Source organism: Ranitomeya variabilis, chromosome 6, assembly GCF_051348905.1.
Source record: "Ranitomeya variabilis isolate aRanVar5 chromosome 6, aRanVar5.hap1, whole genome shotgun sequence".
In the NCBI taxonomy this organism is placed as follows: Eukaryota; Metazoa; Chordata; class Amphibia; order Anura; family Dendrobatidae; genus Ranitomeya; species Ranitomeya variabilis.
In genome coordinates, this window is record NC_135237.1 from 26,396,360 (window position 1) to 26,424,016 (window position 27,657).

At 42.5% G+C, this 27,657-nt stretch overlaps 1 protein-coding gene across 1 annotated transcript in view; it reads left to right on the plus strand.

The window, feature by feature from the left end:
• Nucleotides 1-27,657, plus strand: part of THSD7A (thrombospondin type 1 domain containing 7A) — a 479,581-nt gene that overhangs the window by 24,684 nt on the left and 427,240 nt on the right. The window contains exon 2 of the mRNA XM_077268105.1: nucleotides 9,395-9,498. The gene's annotated coding sequence lies outside the window, so the exon portion shown is untranslated. The remainder of the gene's footprint in view (nucleotides 1-9,394; nucleotides 9,499-27,657) is intronic.

Sequence of the window (27,657 nt, forward strand, 5' to 3'; positions counted from 1 at the left end):
TTGTAGCTTCTCCAACAAAAAGGAATTTAGCAAAGTGGAAATTCTTCTTTAAAAAAAACAGTAAAGGCAGAAGAAATGGATTGAAGAACCATATGCAACGAGGTCATGGGAATGATCATAGCGGCACAGGCGGAGTGTGTTGATCTTACGGGAGGCAGTGACCTGTTGTGATGACAATGCTGTATATTTCAGCATTATTTTAGAAGAGGAGTGTGCTTTGTTGGAGGTGACAGGACACGGGGAAGAGACTGGTCACCCTGGGCAGAATCTGTATTATACGGTATTATATTATGTATGGTATTATACCATATCTGCTGGGGTGGACGGAGAACTGTCCTTGGATGTGTCCAGATTGACCCGGTAATGAGGTTTTTTCCTTCCTTCTTATCTTAATTAAGGGTCATTGGATAGAATCGTTCTTTCAGCTATAAATAAGACAAGCGGCAAGGGAATTATTATCAATCAATCAATCGTTCCATGGAAATATCTTCCCGGGTGGATAACGACGCTCCGTTCAGTGTCCGGACATCGTCCCCCAACTCTTATTAGATATCGGCTCTGGCATCGGCTTTGTGTTACTGGTCAGAAATGTTATTCTAGTGGCTGTAAATGCAGGTTGTGTGTTTATTGCCTCCATCACAGTGCAAGATTTAGCGTCAATCCAGTAGAGACCAAAGGTGACAGCAAGGTTATGGTAAAGGGTGGGATCCAGCGAGAACTAAATCCCACTAATGTAATCATCTCTCCTCCGATTGCTGTTCTCGGCCACCAATGTCTCTTACCATCTCACCAAGTCCTAAGTGGTCCAAGATTGGAAAGACCATCTAGACTCGGGATTGTGGCCATCACCGTTATGGTGCGCTGTGGCTGCCCGGGCTCCAAAGCAAAATCTACAGCCGGTAGTGAAATGGACTGGCCGGCACTGGTATAGGGAGCAGAAGCTGCCAGTATTATAGGGAGCAGTAGCTGTCACTAATAGGATAGGAAAACAATGAGACATCCAGCTCTCACGATCCAAATAAAATAATAGTTGACTTTATTGAATAATCCACATAAAATAAGAGCAAGACACAGAGTAGGTATGTAACACGTTTCAGGTCAATTGTGATCATCTTAAAAAATATATGATCAAGACACCGTGTAGATATACAACGCATTTCAGATCAAGCATCATAATCTAAAATATATATGAACAGGACGTAGAGTAGATATACAACGCGTTTCAGATCAATTGTGATCATCTAAAAAATATATGAACAAGACGGAGTAGATATACAACGCGTTTCAGATCAATTATGGTCATCAACAAAAAATATGAGCAAGACACAGTGTAGATATGTGACGCGTTTCAGATCAATTATGATCCTTCTTCGAGGCTCACAATTGATCTGAAACGCGTTGCATATCTACTCTGTGTTTTGGTAAATATAAGAAAACTGACTGAACAACAATATAATCTGAACTGGTGCATAACCAAAAAAGTCATATAGCAAATAGATCAATGGCTGCACTCAAAATTTATTGTGCTAAGGCAAGGAAATGTGCAATATATGAAATGTGAATAGCATAATGGCTAGGGAAATTTATGAAAAAACACATGAGATTCTTAGCACAAGAATTGGCCAAAAGTTGTGAGCCCATCCACCAAACGTCAAGGTAATCTCAAAACGGATGGGTACCTGAGCTGACTGCCTAGTGTGAACACTTACCTATGGCTAATAACATGGTAAAGCTTGCTTTTATAGGAAGCTCAGAACCAACTGTGTTAGGATGTAATTAAAATCACAGCATGGTGAAGGGCGGGGTGTTCTAGCCAGAAAAATAGTACATAGTAAATATAGAAAAACTGACTGAACAACAATGTAATCTGAACTGGTGCATAACCAAAAAAGGTACCCATCCGTTTTGAGATTACCTTGACGTTTGGTGGATGGGCTCACAACTTTTGGCCAATTCTTGTGCTAAGAATCTCATGTGTTTTTTCATAAATTTCCCTAGCCATTATGCTGTTCACATTTCATATATTGCACATTTCCTTGCCTTAGCACAATAAATTTTGAGTGCAGCCATTGATCTATTTACTCTGTGTTTTGTTCATATTATTTTTGGATTATTCAATACAGCCATCCATTATTTTATTTGGATTCTGGGAGCTAGATGTATCTTCGTTTTCTTCTCGTGACACACAGACCGTGTGATCTGCGCATCTGACGGTAAATGAGTTGGCCTTTTCTTCACTATTAGGATAGGGTCAAATAAAAAATCGTTCAGAGTTTCGTCCAGAAAAGTGCAACAATTTTAGTCTCATTCGTCATCCTTATACAATCCGTTTTTTTACAGCAGCTATTAATTATTTACAGAACATTTACAGTTTCCAAAGTTACAGAATTCGGATGCTATGTGGTGGCTCAGTACAATTTTTTTCACTCACCCATAGACTTGAATGGGCGAGTTTACGAAGAAACTTGTGCATGCTGCCATGTTTTTCACATGCAGATTTGGTCAGTACAAAAAAATGCTCATCTGAACACGTCCTCGTGGAATAACATTGGTCCAAGTGGGATCTGATGTTTTGTCACATCTCACTTGGACTGATAATATGGCCGTCTGCATGAGACCTTATAAAAAGCAATGACAATCATTATGATGGAGGCTGGAGCAATCAGTCTTAAAGGAGCTCTTGCTGTTTCATTTATGGGCGGCTAATCTCCATGTGGGGGCGCTGTGGCCTCACTATGAACGGGCCCTGTATTGGTTACTATTACAAGGGCATCAAGCATACAAGATGGCAGCAGCCTGCTCACCGTCCATCTAAGGTGTCATCATTCAATTTGGTAAATAATGAAATGATGCAAAGTAAAGCCCCTGTAGTAATCAAACTACCGACTAGTGGGAAAGATCCCTCCGTATTGCACTCTTTCCCACTAGTTCGATCTGTCTGCTGCCCCCTGCAGGTTGTTATCCTATACACAGGGGTCCTAATCGCGGATGATCGCTTCGTCCCCATACATCACTTTAACACTGCTGTATTTTTAACCACAAACATATCCCTGCATGTATTATTAAAGGATTAATGGAGGCGATGCACTTTATATGTCATCCGAAATCCAATGCACGCCGATGATATTTCATTAGGGTATTGATCAGTTATCAGGCAGAGATGTGTCTGAGGAGGAAGCGGGAGACTTATAGACCGCAGAGAATCCCTCGGACAATCCAAGCAATGGTTTCCATTTCCATGTTGTAATGTAATAATCCATCATTTTCACAGAAAACGTCCGGCGTTCATATAAAGTATCCGTGCGTTTGATACATTTCTTACACGGATGAAGTTTGAAAAGTTCTTTATTTAGATGGAATGAGTTGCTGGAAGCAGAAAGTGGCCACATCCCGAGCTTAACATTCCAATGGATAATTTTACTTTCACATCTTAAAGAAGGATTCCACCTAAAATCACCGCTCTATATACTGTATTGCCATGGCCTCAGCATCTCTAATGGGGGGTCCAAACTCATTGACCTCAACCAATGTTCTCTTCTGATATGAAAGGGGTTGTCTTAGGAAGAGGTGACCCGGAAGCATCCAGGATGTGGATCAAGAATGCCGGCCACAGAAGTGACTAAGCTTCCTGCAACTTCATGCTGTCACTCCAGAGGTACATAAAATGTGGACCGAGAATGCCGTCTGCAGAAGTGACTATGCCTCATGCACCTTCATGACCTCATGGGCCCAGTAAACACCAGATGAACCCAAGATGTGAACCAAGGATGCCGCGGGCAGAAGTGACTATGCCTCATGCACCTTCATGACCTCATAGGCCTAGTAAACACCAGATGAACCCAAGATGTGAACCAAGGATGCCGTGGGCAGAAGTGACTATGTCTCATGCACCTTCATGACCTAACGGGCCTAGTAAACACTAGAGGAACCCAAGATGTGGACTGAGGATGCCGTGGGCAGAAGTGACTATGCCTCATGCACCTTCATGACCTCACGGGCCTAGTAAACACCAGAGGAACCTAAGATATGGACCGAGGATGCCTCTGGCAGAAGTGACTATGCCTCATGCACCTTCATGACCTCACGGGCCTAGTAAACACAAGAGGAACCCAAGATCTGGACCCAGGATGCCGTGGGCAGAAGTGACTATGCCTCATGCACCTTCATGACCTCACGGGTGTAGTAAACACCAGAGGAACCCAAGATGTGGACGAGGATGCCATGGGCAGGTGACTGCTTCATGCACCTTCATGACCTCATGGGCCTAGTAAACAACAGAGGAACCCAAGATGAGGATTTAGGATGCCGCGGGCAGAAGTGAATATGCCTCATGCATCTTCATGACCTCACGAGCCTAGTAAACACCAGAGGAACCCAAGATGTGGACTTAGGATGCCGCGGGCAGAAGTGAATATGCCTCATGCACCTTTATGCTGTCATGCCAGAGGTGCTTAAGATGTGGACCGAGAATGCCTGACACAGAAGTGACTAAACCTCATGCAACTTCATGATTGCTTCGTGCTAGAAACGGTAAGCGTCTGTAAGCTCATGGACAGACATCTGTGCAGAGTGATCCAGAAACAGCATCACTCATGTCCATAGACTGAGGTTGGTATTGAATCTCCGACCTTTTCAAGAAAATCAGTCTGAGGAGTAATGAGAGACACAGTCCAGAGACGAGTGGTGCAGTTTCGAGAAAAAAAAGTATTTTTAATTCCTAATCTTATACAACCCCTTAAAATTCTTAGGCTATGGATCGAATAAGTGCCGATCCTAGTGCTTCATGTTATACTTGGAACTGTTTGTCAACTTTGATTGCATCTTTTCCCACAAATAGTCACTACGAATCAGATCTGAATACTGGAAACATCCTAGCATTAAGCAGAATTCACTGTCATGTTCAGGGAACCATGTATGCACGACCTTATAGCATTTTGTCATGTAGTAAGATCCTGATATATAAATTTCTGCATGTTGGAGATGACCACCATAGACCAGGTCCACTTAGTAAGGTCAAGACATGTATAAGGTAGTCTTAGTCAGGATTATATCCAAAAGGGAGGTGTAAAGTTTGCCATTATTCTTCAAAAACTTCTAGTCTTGGCTAAAAAATGGCACCAAATGCACTGTTAAAGCTCATCTGTTGAGGTGGATTACCTAAGCCGGAGGTCTGAATGTGGAGTGTGGACTGGAGGCATTTGTGCAGTGAAGAAGGAAGACTGTAAATACATCAATGTCCGCAGTGGCAGTCATGGCTCATCAGACTGGAGTCGGAGACAATGCTTTAGAAGAGTCAGAAGTAGAGTATAGAATGGCAAAGCAGAAAATTCATGGAGAAATGGAGCTGGATATACTGGATGCCACCATAGAGCAGGATGGAATAGCAGAACTGGGTATGTTGGATAGCACCTTAGAGAAAAATGGAACAAAAGAACTGGATATGCTGTATGACACCCTTTAAGCAATGCAGCAGATCTCAGCAAAATAGTAAAGCCTGGTGTGTCAGGAGACTCACTTAAAGCAATGCAGAAGAGCCTAGCAGCACAACAGAGTAGAGTATGTCAGGGGTCAGGAAACACACTAGAACCAGTGGTGCGGTAGTTGCATGAATGCCTAAACTACCTGAAAACTCAGGCAGTATGCTGTTGCGTGAGCTGTCCTAAAATCATGGCATCAGAAGTCTGCACCAGGTTAGCATGGTAGCTTAATGTTCACGAGAGCAGACAAGGACTGTCACAATAGGAGGAGGATGGCGAGACCAGCACTAGAGCAGGGACAGGGGAGTAACGTTAACTTTGTGAACCAATTTGCCAATGTATCACAGCTGTATAACTGTTACTCCCCAATACTTTATTATTCCCCTATGGATCATATGAAAAGTTTAATTCAAAAGTGAACATCCCTTTTAAGTCATCACTAGTTGGATGGTGTGTCCAGATAACGTAGTAGCACTATGTCCTTGAGCTTAAAGTTATATCTCTGCCATGAATGCTCATGTATCAGTATTCTTCTACTTCCATACTACATAGAAAGCCAGCTGCTTGACCATGAATGGTTACTCAGGGGCAGGACTAGCCACATTTTCCCATTAACCCACTGCTAATCTGATTGGCCATGACACTTTAACTGTCACTGTTTTGTGGTCTCAGAGGAAATACATGTCATCACAGGCGACCATTGGAGCCCTATTGCGCTAGAGGCCTATAATCGTGTCACAGCTTAGGCCCACCGCAGTGTCTCTCGGGATAGCCTGACCCTGAACTGCACCCACTACTGTTCTATTGGATAGCCATGGGGCCTACGAGACCATGATGGTCCATAAGAGGCAAAGGCTTGACTTGAAGATCCCATACAAAATCTGTAAAAATTCACCCCCCCTTACCTGTGCCATTTAGAATACTGGTGACATCTGATGTAGCTTTGGGCTCCATAATACACCAAGGCTTTAGTTCAACTACGACCTTTAGTGATGCCCCTCTTTTAGGACATGGTGGAAGGGGGTCTCTGTTGCAGATTTTGACTTACCTAATGACCTTAGATACAGAACTAGTCATCAACCTCCCTCTGTAAATAGCGCGATCCAAGGGTCATTAAACTTTTGCCATTGTCTATCAGCCAGGAGAATGATTGTAGAACCTCGTTTTATTGATTACCCATTGATGAGATTTGTTTTTCCTGCCTAATAATCAAAGATGCTCTTGATGTGATTATACCCCATATGTAATGCTAAATATGGCCCCGTGTTTCTCTTGTACCAATTATGACGATGCCTTCATAGGAGATATAAGCTAATTTACAATTAATGTTCCCAAAACCATCTGCACTCCATTAAATCAGTGAATGGAAGAGGGTTGTGTTCTGTTTTTGTGTAATGAGGCTGAAATTTGGAGGCTGATTAGGTTAACGAATGGCGATGGCTGGAGAAAACCTAATGTGATAGAGCTGGAGCCCGACTCCGTAATTCAATCACATAGGAAAGTATAGGCTCGGAACCAAAGGGACAGCTGTGGGCGGAGAGGAAATTTGGATTTTGGAAGTCAGAAGGAGGAACACTTCCAAACACTGATAGATGCTGGATGGAAAACCATTAATGGAGGCCCATGAAGAGCCCAAGCCGATTGCAACCCTAAATGGCCTGAGGGTGTGAGATGTTTCTTCTAAACCATACTTGCCAACATTTAGCCATAAGGAACCAATACACCAGCAAAGTCCATCCCCAACCTTTTTACGAGGTCCCACTCCTCCCCAGCTCCACACACCTCATTCCTTGTCTTCCAGAATGAAGAAACCTTTGAAAAACACCTGAAGATTTGCTGTCTATGTGGTCTACTGCTATTTCTTGAGCTTCCGTGATGACTTGGCACGTCTGATTTATTGACTTCTTGCCATACTTTTAGCTAGGTATGTGGCTTAACAGGAAGGTAAACTGAACGACTGCCAGGAAGCCCTTTTCGTAGGGTGCCCCAATAGTGGCGCATTGTGGGTCGTGCCCCATAGCCTGTGATCTGTTTGCACTCCCTCAGTCCCCTCCACTAGTCCAGTATTATATTCCTTATATCGATCAATCACATGGAATTTAAGGAAAATGCTGATGTAATTAATTATACTTTGTCATTTGACCACCTATTTTTTTCTGCTTTTGGACAAAATTTAAAAGAAAAAGTTCTTGTTATAATTTTTTTTGCCTCTTTGCCTATTTTTTATTGCATTTCTTATGGAACGATTTTGTTATCCTAGCCCTATCCCTCAGCCTAGCCTCAAGTCTAACCCTAAGCCTTATCCTACGACAAACCCTAAAACCAATCCCTAGCCCTAATCTTTACCCTAGTTAAGATGGGAAAAAGTGTAAAAATTTAAAAGTAGCTCTTAGTAACGAAGGAAGACAGTCTTGTGTAATGTGCATTGGACTTGATGCAATATTGTCTTCATTCATTAGCTACTTATCTTGATTGCTGCCTTTGCAGAGCACAGCTGTTGAGATGGATTTGTCGTTGGCTGCTGCACTCTGCATAGATATCAAATGATATGATAAAGCTCACTTCATTATGCTGAGCTCTATCATTTAATTTGCTGCCTATGCAGAGAGCAGCAGCTGAAGACAAAGTCATGTTGCCTGCTGCACTCTGCATAGCTCCGAACAGGCACTTATGGTGACGGTCCAAGAGGAAGCAGTGCTTGCCGGCACAAATCACTTGACAGTGAGGATGGGGTTCACAAGGAAGGGGGCAACAATTTGTGCCCCATAAACTTTGTCACCGCAGAAAACTGCCTCTCTGCCTCCTCCCACACTGCACCACTGATCCCCAGTGACTAGTTCTTAGGATAAATCTAAGCATGGAGTGGACGAGCATTCCTCCCCCCTCTGCATTCTAGTAATCGGGTGCAGCATTCATTTACATTGGTCATGCTGACTGGCAATAGAGGGGTCACAGCTGCACCGTTCTCTGCCTCCTGCTCTGCATTGATCTCTATGGAAAGAAGAGGAAGAGAAAGCAGAACACGACAATATGAAGACAGACTGATCTTTTCCATGGAATCTGTCAATAATATCAACCCCCTCCCCAAACACATATGGTATATGGGCATGCAGGTCTTTGAAAATAAAATCCATTGACACCTTTATATCCTCTATCTGTTGCTGCATTCCTGAATAATTATCATTTACGTATGCAAACGAGATTTTAAGTGCTCTGGGCATGACAGAGCACTTAAAGGGGTATTCCCATCTACAAGATCCTATATGTAGTAGGTGTAATAATAATGATATTATTATTATTATTCAATACCTCCAATTAGAAACGTAGTATAGTGACAGTTAGTTAGGTGTTAGTGCCCATAATCATGGATGCCTAAGCTACTGCAATGCCCTGCACATTGTAAGCGACATAGCTAATCAGGAGAACTATACTACATTTCTAATTGGAGGTATTTGCTAATGTTATTATTACATCTGCTACATATTGTGATAAGATTTTGGAGATGGAAATTCCCTTTTAAGGAGTCACTGATTCACAATATTGTTTCCCTGAAGTGTACCAGTCTCCTTAGCCTGACGGATGGCAGTTACACTCCTTGCAATATACTATGTATGCTCTAAAAATAGAGAATATTGCACTTGTCAAATTTATTACATCAATGATTTTACTTTTAGCCAAGTTCCTCATTGTTTTAAAGTTTTGATGTCTCTATAGAGGTCATAAAATGCACCAGATTTATAAATGATGTGCACAATTGCAGATAGAGCCTGGAGAGGGGAAAACTGGTGGTAAATACAGGATACAGGTGATATAATGTCCAGAAATAGTGCTAATCATCATGTACGAATGACGTCTTGTTCTGAACAGTCACCTGAAACGACGGTTTACACTCGAATTCTGATTATCTTTCCCTGCAGGAAACTGTTGCCCTTTGCTCCGCCCCTTTGGAATGCGATGGATACATTGTATCAGCATGAAGTTCTTCAGTTGTCATAGAGGATCCACATTGCTCCGGCCCCTGGTTAGTATGCTGAATACATGTCTAATGACACGAGCGCGGGTTATGGGTGATTAATTGTATAATATATATGCAAATACCTTCTCCTTCCAAGGTGATATTTTATCAGAAAAGCACATTTATCGCTCGGGCTTGACCTCCTCATGAATAGGACCTATTGCCAAGATACAAGTCTTCTTCATCTGGGAAGAAGTTGTAATAAATGTGTGATGTCATAGGGATCATTGAGGACCCCATAGATCGCTATCACAGACTCAACGTTATTATTTGATAATTGAAAAGTGATTTGGGGTCATAAATTTTGCGACTGTCAAGCCTAGAAACGTGGCAAAAAAGATTTGTATATTTTGAGATAAGGTTGTTTGAAAAGAAGGTTTTAACAAAATTCTATTTTATCACATGGGTCCCCTCAAAAAGGTGATCACCCTTATTCTAGAATTCCTCAAAATCATGTATAGTCAGGGATACATTGTAGCAAGTGTTCATGTTTACTGCAGCGCCACCATTGTTTGTAAAGTATAGACATGGTGGGTCCTCCAGATTGGGAATTTTTTTGTGCCTAATTTTCACTTTGGCCAATAAATATAAGAATCCTGAATATAAGACCGCACACCTCAGACTTCTTTAATAAGGCAACTAAAGATGGGTTTTCTAAATCTGTCTTCTTAAGGCTATGTTCTCATCCCATTTTTTGCTACACATCAGGGGCTCTGTCAGGATTTTCATCTGAAGTCCTTAAAATGGGATTCATCTGGAACAACTGCTACATTGAGTCTAATGGAGCAGATGGAGTCACTTGGTGCTCTATCTATCTATCTGACCTCCTTTTTGCCAGAGTCTGCCTTTTTGATGCAGACACAAAAGCATGGCGGACTCTGTTTTATTAAATTCAATGGCGCCATCATCGGTTCCACCAGAATTCTGATTTTCTGGGCTTCAGACGCAAACCCCGATGAAGCTACTGATGCACGGCAAAGTCGCAATGTGAGTCCAACCTTAGTGTCAGAGTTAAGTCTTGTGTCAGAAACATTGAGCAAACCAAGACATTAAAGCCCCCTGAAATCTCCCACAACTTGGCCCCAAATCTTGTGGACTACACACTTTTGGATAGGGTTTTGAAAAACTTGATTGCAGAAGCTAATTGGCAGGTATAATTTGTCGCTATTGGAAAGGCTGGACCTAAAGCAATAGACAGTCTTCACCTTAATATGTCCCCTCTTCTGATATGGATTTTGTGCATGGCTTCCCCACATAGGCCATGGCCTATCAGGATCTAGCTGGACTTGCAGGTAGCGCTATATAGAGGGACTGTTGGCACCAAATTTTTGGGCATTAGCCAGCGCCCCGTAAAAACCACATCATATGATCCTCAGCAGGCCCGACTTGCTTGAGCTCTGTTCAGACTTAGTCCTGTTTCATACGTCCGTTTTTCACATACGAGCCCCGTCCATATTTTTCACGGATGGGACATGTACCAAGCATAGTCTAAGAAGCTGTTCATGTGTCCGTGTTGCTGATCCATTTTTTTTTGCTTGCGAGAAAAATCAATGAGGTCTGAATGAATCCTTAATCGTTACAATGTTGAGCGTGTCTGCCATACAACGTAGAAACCATCATCTTCCTCCATTATCTGTACATTTTCTTCAAAAAGCATTTCATTATTCATTGAAGAGTTTATATTTATCCTGGAGCCATAGGAAACGTTCATCTACTACCATGAATAATTCAATAGATGATGACGATCATTGCAAAATATGATCAATGGCGATGAAGGTCTGGCAGCTCCAATGGTCACCACTGTGGGGGGAAACAATGGGGAACTGTAGTTGTAGATGACATCACCGATCCAGGATGTAGATAATCACAGAATTAGAGACTCGAGACACTCAACACTTTCCCTCACAGAGTCCATTTTAATTTAATTGCATGGATTGGCATTACATATCACTTACTGGGCTGCATGGTGGCTCAGTGGTCCGCACTGTACATTCACAGCTTTGGGGACCAACACTCAGTGGAATTTGACCATGTTTGAGTGGGCTTTCTCCATTTTTTCCCCCATCTCAAAAATATAGATTCATTTGGAAATTAGATTGTGAGCCAGGGACAAATAAGAGGGATGGCAATTGGGCAAAGCTGAGTAAGTCAGGAGAAACACAGTAAAGATGGAGTAGATGTTGTGTGTAGTAGCAAAGCCCAGCAGCAAAGCAGAGTCGGGAATGTCAGGTGCTGTAGCAGAGCCCAGCAATGTAGAAGGAGATTTGTCAGGAGGCGTCACAGAATGGCAAAGTGGAGTGGTATGCTGAACCCAGTGACATAGCAGAGCTGCGTATGCCAGGTGGCTAGTACAAAGCTGGTGCAGGGAGGTGGAAGATGGCTAGTACGAAGCTACTCATGGTGTGAGTAAGATGGAGAGCTGGTGCTGGAGGCTGGATAGATGAGTAAAGATCGCCAGCCTCCTGAAAACCCCATTTATGCTAATATATTGCACATGGTCTATTTTATAATAAGCGGAAGAGGGGCCGTTAGGTTCTGCTAGGTGCCAAAGTGCTTCCTCTGCCCCTTATACAGGTGCCAAATTGAGCTATTAAAGATGGTGACTTCAAGACCATCAATGTTTCCAACCAACTAAATTTTAACTTAAAATTCCTTTAGACATACTTTGATCATGACTCTTGTGGGCTACAGGCTATAGAAAGCCATGTCTGTGTGGGGTCTGTATGGAAGCTCAGGGGGAGCAAGGGGAAAACAAGGGGAACTGCTCATACAATTAAGATAACGGTTGGCTGAACTTTACCTCTCCCGACTCCTCCATAAACGAGAATGCTCGACCTAGCGTTCAAGTGTTCTTAATGGGATCATCAGAGTAAGTCTCTGCCAGAAACCTCTGCAGAGGCTGAAGACACCCAAAGAAATTAGATGAGAGTTGTCTGAACTCACTGCACAGTAGGCCCACCACCTAATGTGCAGAGTGGGTCTCCCGACTCTGTCCCGTCATCATCAGCATGGGACAGTGGCAATCCCTTTTTTTCATGTTTTTTAATGCTGAAGACACATGGACATTAGCCAAGTTGTCCTGCAGAAGAAAAGGATCTGGTACTTAAATTCAGCCAGTCCAATTCTTATCTCCCTCAACATCTTCTGGCCTGGAAGAGTATGGATGTCCCAAACACATGGCCAGATGGTTGGTGGACCAACATGCTTCCTTTGTTCATGGGGCCTTTAGGTTGGACCTCCCAGTGCGGCACAACTGTTTATGTGCCAGGCCATTTTTTTTTTTCAGATTTTCTCTTTTATCCTGTTAGAGCCTCTAAGTGCATATTGGGTTCATCCGGAATCCACACTAAGGGCAGGTGCAGACAACCATACGTTCTCCATCTGAGAAAACCGTCAGAATTATGCTAATCACACTGTGATCAGGATTTGTTCACAGTGTTTTCCGCTTGTCCCGGATGTGGAGAATTAAAAAAAAAAAAGTTTTTCCGTCTTCTCCATTCTGTGTCCGCACTCTGATGTCATTCCATGGTCCCATAGACTTAAATGGGCAAAATATTGCTGGGATTTTTTTTCTTGGACCACTCAGTTCCAGGATAGAAATCAGAAATGCGCTCGGTCTCATAGAATAACATTGGTCCGAGTGCGATACGATGTTTTGTCAGATCTCACTCGGCCCGATAATAGGGTCGTCTGCACGATCCCTAAGAAACATGCTAGTGAGTCAGACATGATAAGCTCAATGTTCTGCTTCATCCACAAATAATAATCTGCACATTCCCGTTCACCTATAATCGAAAATCCACAAAATGAGATTCTTCATCCAGAATTTCTTTCCTGCAAATGATGATAATTTCCGCAGCGCGGCCATCAGTTTGGTAAATTGGGCATTTTATGAGACTCAGCAGCCCCCATTAACTAGGAACTCATATATTAATTGGCTGCTCCATAAACATTGCCATCCCCCCATTGGTCTTACTGACGTGCCCATCGTGATCTATGGCCCTGTCTTAAAGAATTATTGGTTTAATTTTGCTATTTGCCAGTATTTCTTACTTGGATGAAATCAATAGGAATTAATCATTCTTCGGTGGAGAAAGGAAGGATGTCCTAATGAGGAGATGTTCTCGGACGCAGGACCGCGGAGTACAAAGCTGTCAAATGGAAAGGTTACACAGGTATAGAAAACATGGCTGCCTTCTAGAAAGAGCGCCACACTGGCACAAAGGTTGTGTCTGGTATTGCTGAAGTGAATGGAGCTGAGCTGCCATACCAATACCAAAATGCCCCATATAGTGGCCAAAATTCAGTACTACGTTGTCCCTATATATATTCACAAAGAAATGCCCAAAATAATATTACCCATCGCTATACGTGGGCTATGTACTACTAAATTAAACATTTTATCACTTATGGTGATCAATTGGTAATAAGAAACAGATCCCCAAGTAGTACTTAAGTAAAAAATCACTTTTATTAATAAATTTTTTTAAAATAAAAAAATTACATTAAAACAAGGGTGCTAGGTCCTGATATGAGGGACTGCAATGCCATAGGGTATTCCTAACTGTTCGCTGTATGCACAATGGTACAAATCCCTATATGCTAGAGCAAAAACCACTTTTCACATGGGATATATAACTACAGTATACCTATAATAAACCTCCTTGGAACTCCTAAGAGAAGGAATATGGCTATATTGAATCCACTGTGTCTATGTGTGCTCAATAATGCAATGATAAGGGCTCAACCATAGTAGTAAATATCAAATTGTTTCAGTACCTGATATACTGCGTCATGGAATCCTCTCGGCGTCCCTCTGCCCCGACGCGCGTTTTGCACTGCTTCTTCGGGACACCAGGCACACCAAATAGCAATATATATATATATATATATACTGTATATATACATTTAGCAGACCAAAGGAAAAGAAAGACAATATAACATTATATCTATACATATCATGAACAAGACATGGTAATACACTTGATTGTGCACAGTACCATTAGACAAGAGGTGATAATACACTTAAACCGTGTAGCAATATCAACATATGTTAGCTCATATACATACACTGATAACACACGGCAGCGGGACGAGAGAAGAGGGCAATGATATAAACATATTTTACCATTCCCCCTACACATCCTTGCTCCCATCATGGCTCAGAGACGACTTCATACTATTATAACAAATTATCAGACGCAGAATCCTTCCATGACGTATTGCAGGAGAAAGTAGCGGAGACGCGGTTTAATGCGAGCGATTATTCCGCTGCGCTGCTTTCATTACTGATATTGACTTTCCCTTATAGCGAATTGATGAATGCCTCCTACTATGGAAGATCCGCAAGCATGGGGGGAAAAAACTGGACAAAGCAGCAGCCTCTCAGGAACCGAGTGTGATGAAACTGTTTGTGATACATTTAAACCTCCTAAAGGGAAACTATCAGGAGCCTCCTTCTGCTGAACGGGTAGCTGTAAAAACATGGATAGACTCCCTCATTAGGACTGTGGTTTCAGCAGACGAGAGCAGAGAAGGCAAAGAAGTCAAAGGGGTGGCTCCTGGATGGCTTTTTCCTATGATTGACAGGTCTCTCCTTATACATAAATAGTGACTGATCTTTCATCTAGCACATTGTGCATGGAGGATTCAGCAGAGCGAAGAGCGGCCTCCACGGCTCTCCTTCTCGTTGGAGCATTCCATTGGCTTTCATAAGAAACCGACCTTGGCACCCAGGCTATCTGCATAGTCATCCCAACCCTGTCGATCGGTGGGTTTGCGTCCCTGACTAGACAGGACCACTTTTTTCCTTATTCAGTGCTTTAATCGATCTTGATCTGGGCACCTAGACAATTCATTTCTGGGATAGGGTTTATCAGTTCATCAAGGTGCATGAGAAGAACTGAGACCCTTTCTCAATATATCAGGGTGCGGGAAGAAAAAATAGATCTAGACCTAGTAACGTTGTCAAAAAGTCCAAGAAACTGTCCAGAAAGCAGCATTTGCAGAGGTACTTTATGGTGACGCCTGGATCTTTTGCATTCAAAGGAGAAAGTGGAGAAAGGGGCATGGCTTAAAAGAGGATTGAGGCCCCCAAGATGTCAGTGGTGTGATTAATGCACCTGGATCAGCAGAGTCCTGGACATCAGTTCCTAAGAGTTGAAAAGTGTAGTTTATTTGGGCTCCAATTATGGCAATGTGCCGTGTCCTTGTAGGTGACATTTACAAGAATGTTTAAACAACTGGACATCCCCTTTAAGAAGTCAGATGCTACATGTGATCTCAATGTAAGTGGTGAAAAGAAGAACATCTGAGCGTCCCGCGGTGCTCGTCCCTCTAGTTTCCATCACTGCTTATCTCTGCTCGCTTATACCATCAAAGTGATATATGTCCGTGGATCGAGCTGATACTAAATATCACTGTGCTGGATGCAATAGATTCAAGGATACTAGAAGATGAAGACAATCTGGGGGTCAGAATAAAAATTCTGTCACTGATACATTGCGATGGCAACAATATGAGCTGTGTGTATTTTTTATCATAATATTTATTATTTTTTTAATATATATAGTTGTGTGAAAAAGTGTGTGCTCCTTCCCGATTTCCTATTCTTTTGCATGTTTGTCACACATAAATGTTTCCGATCACCAAATAAAAGTAAATATTAGACAAAGATAAACACAAAATGTAGTTTATAAATTAAGGTCTTTATTATTAAGGGAAAAAGAAATCCAAACCTACAGGGCCCTGTGTGAAAAAGTAATTGCCCCTAAACCTAATAACTGGTTGGGCCGCCCTTAGCAGCAATAACTGCATTTGCGATAAGTGGCAATGAGTCTTAAACATCACTATTGAGGGATTTTGGCCACTCATCTTTGCAGAATTGTTGTAATTCAACCACATTGGAGGTTTCTAAGCATGAACCGCCTTTTTAAGGTCATGCCACAGCATCTCAATTGGATTAAGGTCAGGACTTTGACTAGGTCACTCCAAAGCCTTAATTTTGCTTTTCCTAAGCCATTCAGTGGTGGACTTGCTGGTGTGTTTTGGATCATTGTCCTGCTGCATAATCCAAGTGCGCTTCAGCTTGGGGTCACAAACAGACGACCGGACATTCTCTTTCAGGATTTTTTGACAGACAGCAGAATTTATGGTTCCATATACCACAGCAAGTCTTCCAGGTCCTAAAGCCCCAGACCATCGCACTACCACCGCAATATTTTACTGTTGGTATGATGTTCCTGTTCTGATATTCTGTGTTACTTCTACGCCAGATGTAATGGGACATGCACCTTCCAAAATGTTCAACTTTTGTCTCGTCAGTCCACAGAGTATTCTTCCAAAAGTCTTGGGGATCATCAAGATGTTTTTTGGCAAAACTGAAACAAGCCTTTTTGCTCTTATTGCTCCGCAGTTGATTTTGTGTTGAAACTCTGCTATGAAGGTCATTTTTGCCCACTTTTTTATAGTGGAAAGGAAAAACACCATATGCACAACCTCAGAAGGTACTCAAGTAGGGCCCCACACCATACATGTATAATAAAGAAAACTTGGCACTCAACTTCTAGAATATTTTTTGATTTTTTTAATGCAGCCAGAAAATAATATAGACGATTTGGCCTCACTGGCCTTCATCAGTAACAGACTGCAGTATAATGGTTAATCCCGTTCAGTGTGATAATGGGAGGGACACCATAGTCACTTTAAATGTGTCTGGCCATGCACTAGGCGCTGGGCATGGAGCCTGTATAAGACAGTACCTGGGTGGGTGGGAGTGCCAGCGTGCAGTCATCAGTGACGCGGTATCCACCGCTGGTCATTTTTTATGGTGGAGTCATGAACACTGACCTTAACTGAGGCAAGTGAGGCTTCATTTTACCCATCAATGGTAAAAAGAATATTTCAAAATAAACTCATGGACTGTGACGTGAGAGGAGAGGGATTGGATCCAAAGGTGTACTGGTACCAAAGTGTAAGATATGGTCACATTTAGTAGAAAAACAACTGAATATTGAAAAAAAGACACAAAATAAAAAAAAAGTAACAAAGTTTTTTGCGAAATTGGGTTAGTTTAGAAAGGATATCTTTATGTCAAGAGTTAGAATAGAGGTAAAATCACTTTCGAGACCAAAAATGGTGTCTACAAAATGTGTTCCGCAGATTGTATGGAGTGTAAGAATCACTTTAAATTGTGCTACCCAATTTTAGAAACATCTAGGGATAATTTTTAATTAGATGTACAATATACAATGTATCCTCTGATAATGTACAGAATCGCTTACTCTTCGCGGCGTTATTCGATTCACCTATATTTAAACAAGCGTTACAATATGAAAAGACATTCAATCAAAACCACCAATTATTTCAACCACCCGCCAGTGGCCCTGAAATGTCTTCGCCCTAGATCTTTGTAGCCTTGTTCCTGCTGTTTCAAGGAAACCAGTCCCGGTTGCCGTACATCAGAGGTTTGACATATCCACGGCTTAAACACTGAGACCGTTCTGGATCTTTGGCTTTCATTATGTACAATTTAAGAAATGACAGGCTTGAGCTGAAATCGACTGCCCTTTGCGATTTTCCTGGGTCTTAATGTTTCACATCGAGTATTCACCTTCCTTAAAGTATAATTTATTCCAGGTACTTATTCCCGGAGGTTTACCTCTCTGCTCCATGACTTGGCTTCTAACCCTCTTCAATAGGTCCCTACAGAATTGAATCTACCGTGGCTCAAATAATTGGAATATGATAGTAATGTGCTAAATTGGATTTATAACATTCTGGAGGGAATTTTTGGTGTCTACATGTATTTTTTCATGCCAAGGCAGTAAGGTTTTCATATAAATCTGACATAAAGAAAATTGGACAAAGAGATGAAGGTCAGGTCATGGTCTTCTAACATGTCTATTCCGGTCTTGGACATTTTTTCTACTTAGTGACTATACCAAGATACATCGAGCTTAGGCTCAAAACATGGTCTATAATTGGAAATCATTGTATCGTAGAGTAAACATGACTTCTGTTGACCATTGTAAGCCAGATGTGAGTACATCTATGAAGGTGTATAATCGTAGTAAGTCATCGTGCTACCTCCGGCCATATTAGCTCTGGCATTAAAATGGTGAACTATTTAGCAGAACATATGCTCAGTGACTCGTAACAAAATAATTGCCACTGGTCATATTTCCACTATTTGGAACATACCCCTGTCTGATAATGGTCTCCTCTAATTGTTGGAAGCACTTTATGGCTCTGTTCTTGATAGTCTAATTGCGGCTAGTTCTAGTTGTGCTTCTTCTATAATGTTTTCAGAGACAACTCTTTTCAGATAATAGTCAACATGGTGCTCACCTGATTGCCATGGATCCAGTTCCTGGAATCCTCAGAGTTAGCTCATTTTGCCATGGCCAGCCAGACACTTGTGGCGTTATGTGAAGCCATTCAGATAAATGGCAGTCCATCTAATACATGGATAGCGCTAACCTCCGATGTCAATGTCTCTCATATTTCATGGGAGGGCTACCAAGGGACCTTCTTCTATGACGTCCATGACGTTGGTTGTCTTGAGAAGAAAAGTCCTAAAAATAAAAAGGTTGTTTTGCCATAAAATTGGATGAAAGGCTTGTTCGTTGAGATGGTTTGATAATATTGAGAAAGTGCAGTCAATATATTGGAAAACTGTAAAGGAAATCTCTCAGTCAGATTTCACATCCCCAACTATATATATTTGCATGTAGCTCTTTCAATGACAAATTCAGAAATATCTTTACATGCCTGGACCGTTTCTCTATTACTAAGAAATCAGCTTTATAAATTGTGTGCAAGTGGGGCTAAAGAGCTATTTGTAGGTCTGAAGCCTCTGTCACTCCAACTCTATTCCCCACCCAGCGTCATCTCTTCATGCTTGACTGACAACTCCTTTGCCTGACATCACACAGCATTGAGACTGTCAGTGAAACAGGAGGAGTTAATTTGGCATTAAATACTTTTTAAGTATACTATCTGACGACATGGAAGGTCAACTCGTTGTCAGATATCTGCCACCAGTTGGCATAACTCATGCTCACTTATGTTCCAAATAGTCTCCGGTAGCAGATAATGGTCAAAATGAGCTTTTATGACTAGTGTTGAGCGATACCTTCCGATATGCAAAGGTATCGGCATCGGATTGGATCGGCCGATATCCAAAAAATATCGGATATCGCTGATACCGATACCCGATACCAATGCATATCAATGGGACACAAAATATCTGAATGGTTCCCAGGGTCTGAAGGAGAGGAAACTCTCCTTCAGGCCCTGGGATCCATATTCATGTATAAAATAAAGGATAAAATAAAAAATATTGATATACTCACCCCTCCGACGGCCCCGGCTCTCACCGGTTCAAGCGTCTGCCTCCGTTCCTAAGAATGCAGGGAGTGAAGGACCTGCGATGACGTCGCGGTCTTGTGATTGGTCGCGTGACCCCTCATGTGACCGCTCACATGACCGCGATGTCATCGAAGGTCCTTCACTCCCTGCATTCTTAGGAACGGAGGCACCGCTAAGAGCCAGGGTCCGTCGGAGGGGTGAGTATATCAATATTTTTTATTTTTATTCTTTATTTTATACATGAATATGGATCCCAGGGCCTGAAGGAGAGTCTCCTCTCCTCCAGACCCTGGGAACCATACGCACCGCACACTTCCGATTCCGATTTCCGATATCGCAAAAATATCGGAACTCGGTATCGAGGTATTCTGATGCAGCAAATATTGGCCGATACCCGATATTTGCAGTATCAGAATGCTCAACACTATTTATGACCATGCAAATGCTCATTTTGCCTGGCCACCTGAAGACATAACAGATTGATCAGGTTTCTGCTCAGTGATTGGCCTAATGGGGTAACTAGTCAATAAGGGATAATCCTAACAAGAAGTTAGATCTTGATTGTTTCAGTCTGCTTTAGTTTGAAGACTCAATTGTCCACTTAAACATGTTGGCCAACAACTATATTCTCCCTATCTAAATTTTTTTGATGATCCTTATTGAAAATATTTCAACATCTATATTGGTGGTGGCATCTTTCATGCTTTTGACTAGACATTGATCGAACATCATCACAAGAACACTCTTGGCCATTTCAGTCCATTGAAGTTGAGCGACTGCTGCATACTTTTATGAGATTCTCTGAAACATGTTGGCCAACAATTACATCTTCCTCCACGTATAATTACTTTGCATCTCTGCTGTTCCAATTTGTATCTTTTGAAATTTGCAAATATAAAGTATTTCCAATGGTTCCTCAATAATACATTTTGATTACTTTGACTATAAGAACATACGCCCATCTTTTTGCTTCCCTGTTCTCTATTTAGAATTAATGTAATCTGAATATTTTTGTAAATCACTTGCCATAGAGGGGTTGAAAATTTAATTTTCTCACCTTTAATGTCAAATTTAATTAAAATTAATTTGGGAGAACTCGAAACAGTGATTTAGTTCACACAGACAAAAATGCCTAAGGCTCTATTAATGTGAAAAACATTTGCGGCAGCTTGGCCGAACTGGTCTTTGTTTTTACCGCTTGCTAAGATTGCCTTTAACAATCAGGTAAATCAGTCGAAGGGAACCTCGCTGTTTTTCTGTAAATATGGTTTTCATCCCCATTTTTGTGAGTTTTCTAGGATTAGTTCTGAATGTCCTGGGGTGGAAATCATTGTGCAGAGACTTGGGGATGTCTGGAGGGAGGACCAAAAGAATATTGGGACTGTTCAGATTCGCCAAAAACAGACGGTCGATAGAAGACATGGGTCCTATTTTTTAGGTCGGGGATTGGGTTTAGCTGTCATCCAGAAACATGAAACTTAAGGTACCATCGGCGAAGTTGTGTCTGAAGTTCATCAGTCCCTATGAAATTCTGGAAGGGGTGGCCTTTAGGTTGAAGCTTCCTCCATCTCTCCACATCCCTAACATCTTCCATAAATCCCTGTTGAAGGAGTTTTCCCCTCGGTGGTGTCACCCTTGTCCCTGCCTACTCCTTGTGCTGTTAATGGCAGTTTAGAATATGATTTGTAGTTGTGCATTCTCATAAGGTCTGAAATTTCCTCCAGTACTCCATCCACTGTAGGGGATGATTCCACCTCTCAGTGCTCAGCTGTCTGTGCAGTGATTGATAGCTCAGTTGTCCAGTCTGGTGCAGGAGCGTGCCGAGCTGTTTTCCAATAATTGCTCAGCTATTTAACTGAGCTGGCATTCCCAGATAGCTGTCAGCTTCAGCTAATTGTGGTTGGTTTACTCCGTGACTTGTATTTTGCTCATTGATCTATCGCTGCCTGACCCAGGATCTCGTTCTGACCATCTGTCTGTTTAACCCTTTTGCTCTGATCCGCTATCCTCCTGGTATTTTGACCTTGGACTGTTACATGACTATGACTTTGTCTCTTCCCTCTGTTTATGATGTACCCTCCTGGCTACTGACCTTGGACTCCTCAACTATCCTGACTCACAGCTTGTCTGTGGGAAGTGACTCAGCATCACACTTCTCTAATCCCTTTAAACGTTGTGATTTTTACATCCTCCCCTTTCATCAGAATAGTTCTAACATCCTTCTCTGAACCCTCTTATCAGAATGGTTCTTCACATCCTCCTCTGATCCCTTCTTCAGAATGATTTTTCACATCCTACTCTGACACCTGTCATTGTCAGGACTCTGAACATTTTTTATTACCTTTTGTGCATTGCTGCCCTTTTCCAAGATGGCGTCTTTGGTCTCATGTGCACTGTGTCTTCCTGCTATAAAACTCCACCCCAGCCTTCAGTCTGTGCTTGAGTATTCTACCTTGCATCCAGCTCCTGACCTCTGGTGACTCCCTGGCTATATACCTGCTCCTGTGAACCTGTGGGCTTATCCTGCTACTCTGCTCTGAGTTCCTGCTGCATACACCAGTTCCAGTCATCCTCCTTCATCTGCTGCTCGTGTTTACTTCCATCTGCATTTGCTGGACATGTAAGCTGTTGCTGCTCTGCAAGAACCTGAGACTATTACCCAGGCCTCCCTGGTTGAGCTAAGATATTATTTGAACTGCCTTATAAGCATATCTATCTGTGTTTTGGACTAAGCAAGGACTTATTTGTGTCAAGTATCCTCAAGAATAATTGTGCTTCATAGACTTTCTGCGTGATTGCATTTTCCTCTGAAGTTTCCTATAGACTGCTAATCTGCATTTAATATTTACTCCAAGTGTTGTGGACTTGAGTTTCTCTCTGCACCTGTTTGAATCATCGTGTGATAATATAGACTTTACCACTTATAAAACTGTGTCCTGTAGTTGTCTTTTCCATGCAAAGAGTCTCCTGAGTTATCCCCTATAATTATTACAGGATACTCTAGCCTAAAAAAAAGGAGACTGCTGGAACAATGACTGCAGAAAGCAGACTAGAGCAGGTGTTTTCCATAATTAGATCACTGCAGAAAGATGTGGAAGGTCTGCAAAAGAAGTTTGGAAGCTTTGAACACAACCAACAAGTGTTTGGACAGACTTTGCAGGACTTAAGCACCCGCATGGCAGCCCAGGAAAACAAACTTGCTGGCATAGAGTCCCTGTATGGACGGGCTTTTCAGGACATAAGCACGCAAATAGCTGCACAAGTGACTTTTCCCTCTGGGCAACCGCCACCAGCTAGCCCACTTAAGTTGCCCCATTCAGATTTAATGGTGATCGCGACAAATTTCGTGGCTTTGTGAATCAATGTATGCTATATTTTGATGTGCATGCTGACCGTTTTCCTAATGATAGTTCCAAAGTATTGTGTGTAATAATGCTACTGACCTCACGAGCGCTCGCCTGGGCGAATCCGATGATTGAGTCTCGTGACCCACGGTTAAATAACTTGGATGATTTCTTGGCCGCTATGGCATTAATGTTTGATGATCCTAATCGCCGTGCAACCGCTGAATCTGCTTTATTGTCTTTACGCCAGGCAAAACGTTCTGTTATTGAGTATGCTTCTGAATTCAGGAGATTAGCGGTAGATACCAATTGGGACAGTTATGCACAATTGCCTATTTTTAAAAGGGGTCTGTCTAGTATTGTAAAAGATGAACTAGCTCACTCTGAGTCACCACAAGAGCTAGAGACATTTATACAGCATTGTGTGCGCATTGACATTCGCCTTACTGAGTGTAGGCAGGAGAAGTTTGCTGCATATAACCGTATTTCTAACTTTTCCCTTCCAAAGAGCCTGCAGGTAAAACATCTCGGGAGGTGGAGGAGGTGCCCATGCAAATTGATTCCATTCAGAGGCGCGAGATCAATGAGCGCCGGGAGCATCGCCTTCGTGAAAGTCTATGTTTCTACTGCGGGCAGTCTGACCACTTTCTGATCAATTGTCCTAAGTGTCCCAGACGGCCTAACAAGGTGCTAGCAGCGGTAGGGGAGTATGACAACTGTGATGATGAATCTGACATCTCTGAATGTAGCCTGCCTTTAAACGCTGTATTCCATTCATTTTCTATGACTTCACCCCCCAAGGAGTTTAAGGAAAAGAACTCTCACTGTTCTCTCCCTATTAAGATCCTGTGTTCAGGACAGTGGATTTCCAGTGCAGCTATGATTGACTCTGGTGCAGGTGGCAATTTCATGGATATCGCATTTGCCAAGGAACATGGTATTGAAATTCAGCAAAGAGCCTCTCCAATTACCATGGAAACAGTGGATGGGTCACCTTTAATCTCTGGGCCTGTGGATCAGGAGACCATACCCCTTGAAATTTTGTTGGAGCCTAATCATCAGGAGCAACTTTCTTTCTTGCTAATTTCTTCTCCTCATTTTCCTGTGATTTTAGGCATTCCTTGGTTGCGTTCTCAGAACCCAATTATCAACTGGGAGACCAAGGAGATTATCTTTCCAACAAGGAGCAACTCAGCATTAACAGAAGCTGTCCCTGAGTCCACGGCTACAGAACCACATGTACAGGTATTTTCTTTACCTCCAGCATATAAAGAGTTCTCTGACATCTGTGACAAGAAGAATGCAGATCAGCTTCCTCCACACAGGCATTATGACTGTCCCATTGAGTTGCTTCCTGGGGCAGCTATTCCGTTTGGTAACGTATACCCTTTGGCGTCACCTGAGCTTCAAGCCTTAAAGGAGTATATTGATGAAAATCTGGCCAAAGGCTTCATACGTCCTTCTTCCTCACCAGCAGGGGCACCTATCTTTTTTGTAAAGAAGAAGGATGGGACCCTGAGACCCTGTGTTGACTATCGGGAGCTCAATAAGGTAACCGTACGAAACCATTACCCTTTGCCTCTGATTCCCGAATTACTGGAAAGAGTCCGCCATGCTAAGGTGTTCTCTAAACTGGATCTTCGTGGGGCTTATAATTTGGTGCGTATTGCTCCAGGGGATGAGTGGAAGACAGCATTCAGATGCCAGTATGGACACTTTGAATCTCTTGTGATGCCCTTCGGGCTTTGTAACGCTCCTGCAACGTTTCAACACCTTGCTAATGACATTTTCAGAGATTTGTTGGACCAGTTTGTAGTGATCTATTTGGACGATGTACTAATCTTTTCTGACTCTCTACAGGAACATGAAGAACATGTCAAAACTGTTTTAAGACGTCTGAAAGAGAACCATCTGTATATTAAGCCGGAGAAATGCGAGTTCCATCATTCTGAGATACAGTTCTTAGGTTATATCATCTCTCCCCAGGGGCTGAACATGGAATCTGGTAAGATTCAGGCTATCCTTGATTGGCCAGTACCCTAGAACGTTAAGGAGGTCCAACGTTTTATTGGTTTTGCAAATTTCTACAGACGCTTCATTCGAAAAAAATTTTATATTGTCCGTCCCATTACTTCCTTGACAAAGAAGGAAAAGCCCTTTAAGTGGTCATCACAGGCTCAAGAAGCTTTTGATCGGCTTAAGATCTGTTTCACATCAGCACCGCTGTTGATACACCCAGATCCAACACTTTCCTTCATTGTGGAGGTGGACGCTTCTGATAATGCTTTGGGGGCTATTCTCTCCCAAAGAACTGGAGAGAAGGGTCTGCTACATCCTTGTGCTTTCTTTTCCCGTAGACTAACCTCAGCAGAGAAGAATTACGACATGGGAGACAAAGAATTGCTGGCTATTATTGCAGCTTTCAAAGAATGGAGGCATCATCTGCAAGGAGCTGCACAACAGATCATAGTGCTAACTGACCATCGCAATTTAGAGTTCCTTAGATCCGCTAGATGTCTTTCTCCCCGTCAGGCTCGTTGGAACTTATTTTTAAATTAATTTAACTTTGTTATGTCGTACCGTCCAGGTTCTCGTAATGTGAAGGCTGATGCTTTATCCCGAAACCATGCTGCGGATTCCGTACCTGGAGCCCCGTCCAAGACCATTCTATCTGATGCCAATTTCATCTGAGTTATCCATGATCAGAACTTGTGGAAGGAGTGCAGGGAGGCGTATGAAGGTGATGTATTTCTGGCCAACCCACCTGTGGATATTTATCTTGTCTTTAAGGGTGGCATGTGGTTCAGAGATCGACGTATCTACGTCCCTGAGGTCATCCGTCTGCAGATCCTCAAGTTGGTACATGACTCCAAGTTGGCTGGTTACAGGGGGGTACAGAAGACACAAGAGTTCCTGAGCCGATTCTTCTGGTGGCCAACTTGCCTGAAGGATACCAAGGACTATGTTCTCTCTTGCGAGGTATGTGCCCATTACAAGACTCCTCATGTGGCACCTACGGGTCTTCTACAACCATTACCTGTTCCGTCCCGCCCTTGGGGGTCTATATCAATGGACTTTATTGTGGAGCTGCCTACATCGGGGGGCATGAATACAATCATGGTGGTAGTTGATCGTCTGACTAAAGCTGCTCATTTTGTTCTGTGCACCGGCCTCCCCTCAGCTAAAGATACAGTGAACTTGGTTATACAGAATGTCTTTCGGTTGCATGGGGTTCCGGATGAGATCATCTCTGACCGTGGAGTACAGTTCACTTCAAGATTCTGGAAGGGGTTTTGCTCTGCACTCAATATTAATGTATGTCTCTCTTCCACTTACCATCCCCAGACAAATGGTCAGACTGAGCGTACCAACCAGACGCTGGAACAATATCTAGATACAATATCTTGATGTCAGCCATCTCCAGGATGATTGGTTGGAGTTGCTGCCGTTAGCTGAATTTTCATATAACAATTCTCAGAGCGCCTCCACTAAATTTACACCTTTCTTTGCCAATCTGGGTTATCATCAGCATGATCATGTCATCAGCATGATTCTTCAAATTCTCCTCTAATCCGATTAATCACTGTGATTTTTACGTCCTCTCACCCCCTTCATCAGAATAATTTGTATACACTTCTCTGAACTCTCTTATAAGAATTAGGCCGGGGTCACACATGCGTGTTTTACGGACGTAAGAGCGCAGAAACTACGTCCGTAAAACTCGCATAACATACGGCACAATTATTCTCAATGGGGCTGCTCCTATTAGCCGTATATTACGGTTCAGTATTATACGGCTTTCTACGGCCGTACAAAATCGCAGCATGCTGCGTTTGTCAGCCTATTGCGCAAAAAAATCGCTAATGAAAGTCTATGGGGGCGAGAAAAATACGTATTCCACACTGACCAGCAGTGTGACTTGCGAGAAATACGCAGCGGTGTTAGTGAAAAGTCGGTAATTCAATTGCCGGCTTTTCATTTCTCCTGCACAAACCCGACAGGATATGAGACATGGTTTACATACAGTAAACCATCTCATATCCCCCTTTTTTTTTGCATATTCCACACTACTAATGTTAGTAGTGTGTATGTGCAAAATTTCAGCGCTGTAGCTGCTAAAATAAAGGGTTAAATGGCGGAAAAAATTGGCGTGGGCTCCCGCGCAATTTTCTCCGCCAGAGTGGTAAAGCCAGTGACTGAGGGCAGATATTAATAGCCTAGAGAGGGTCCATGGTTATTGGCCCCCCCGTGGCTAAAAACATCTGCCCCCAGCCACCCCAGAAAAGGCACATCTGGAAGATGTGCCTATTCTGGCACTTGGCCACTCTCTTCCCACTCCCTGTAGCAGTGGGATATGGGGTAATGAAGGGTTAATGCCACCTTGCTATTGGAAGGTGACATTAAGCCAGATTAATAATGGAGAGGCGTCAATTATGACACCTATCCATTA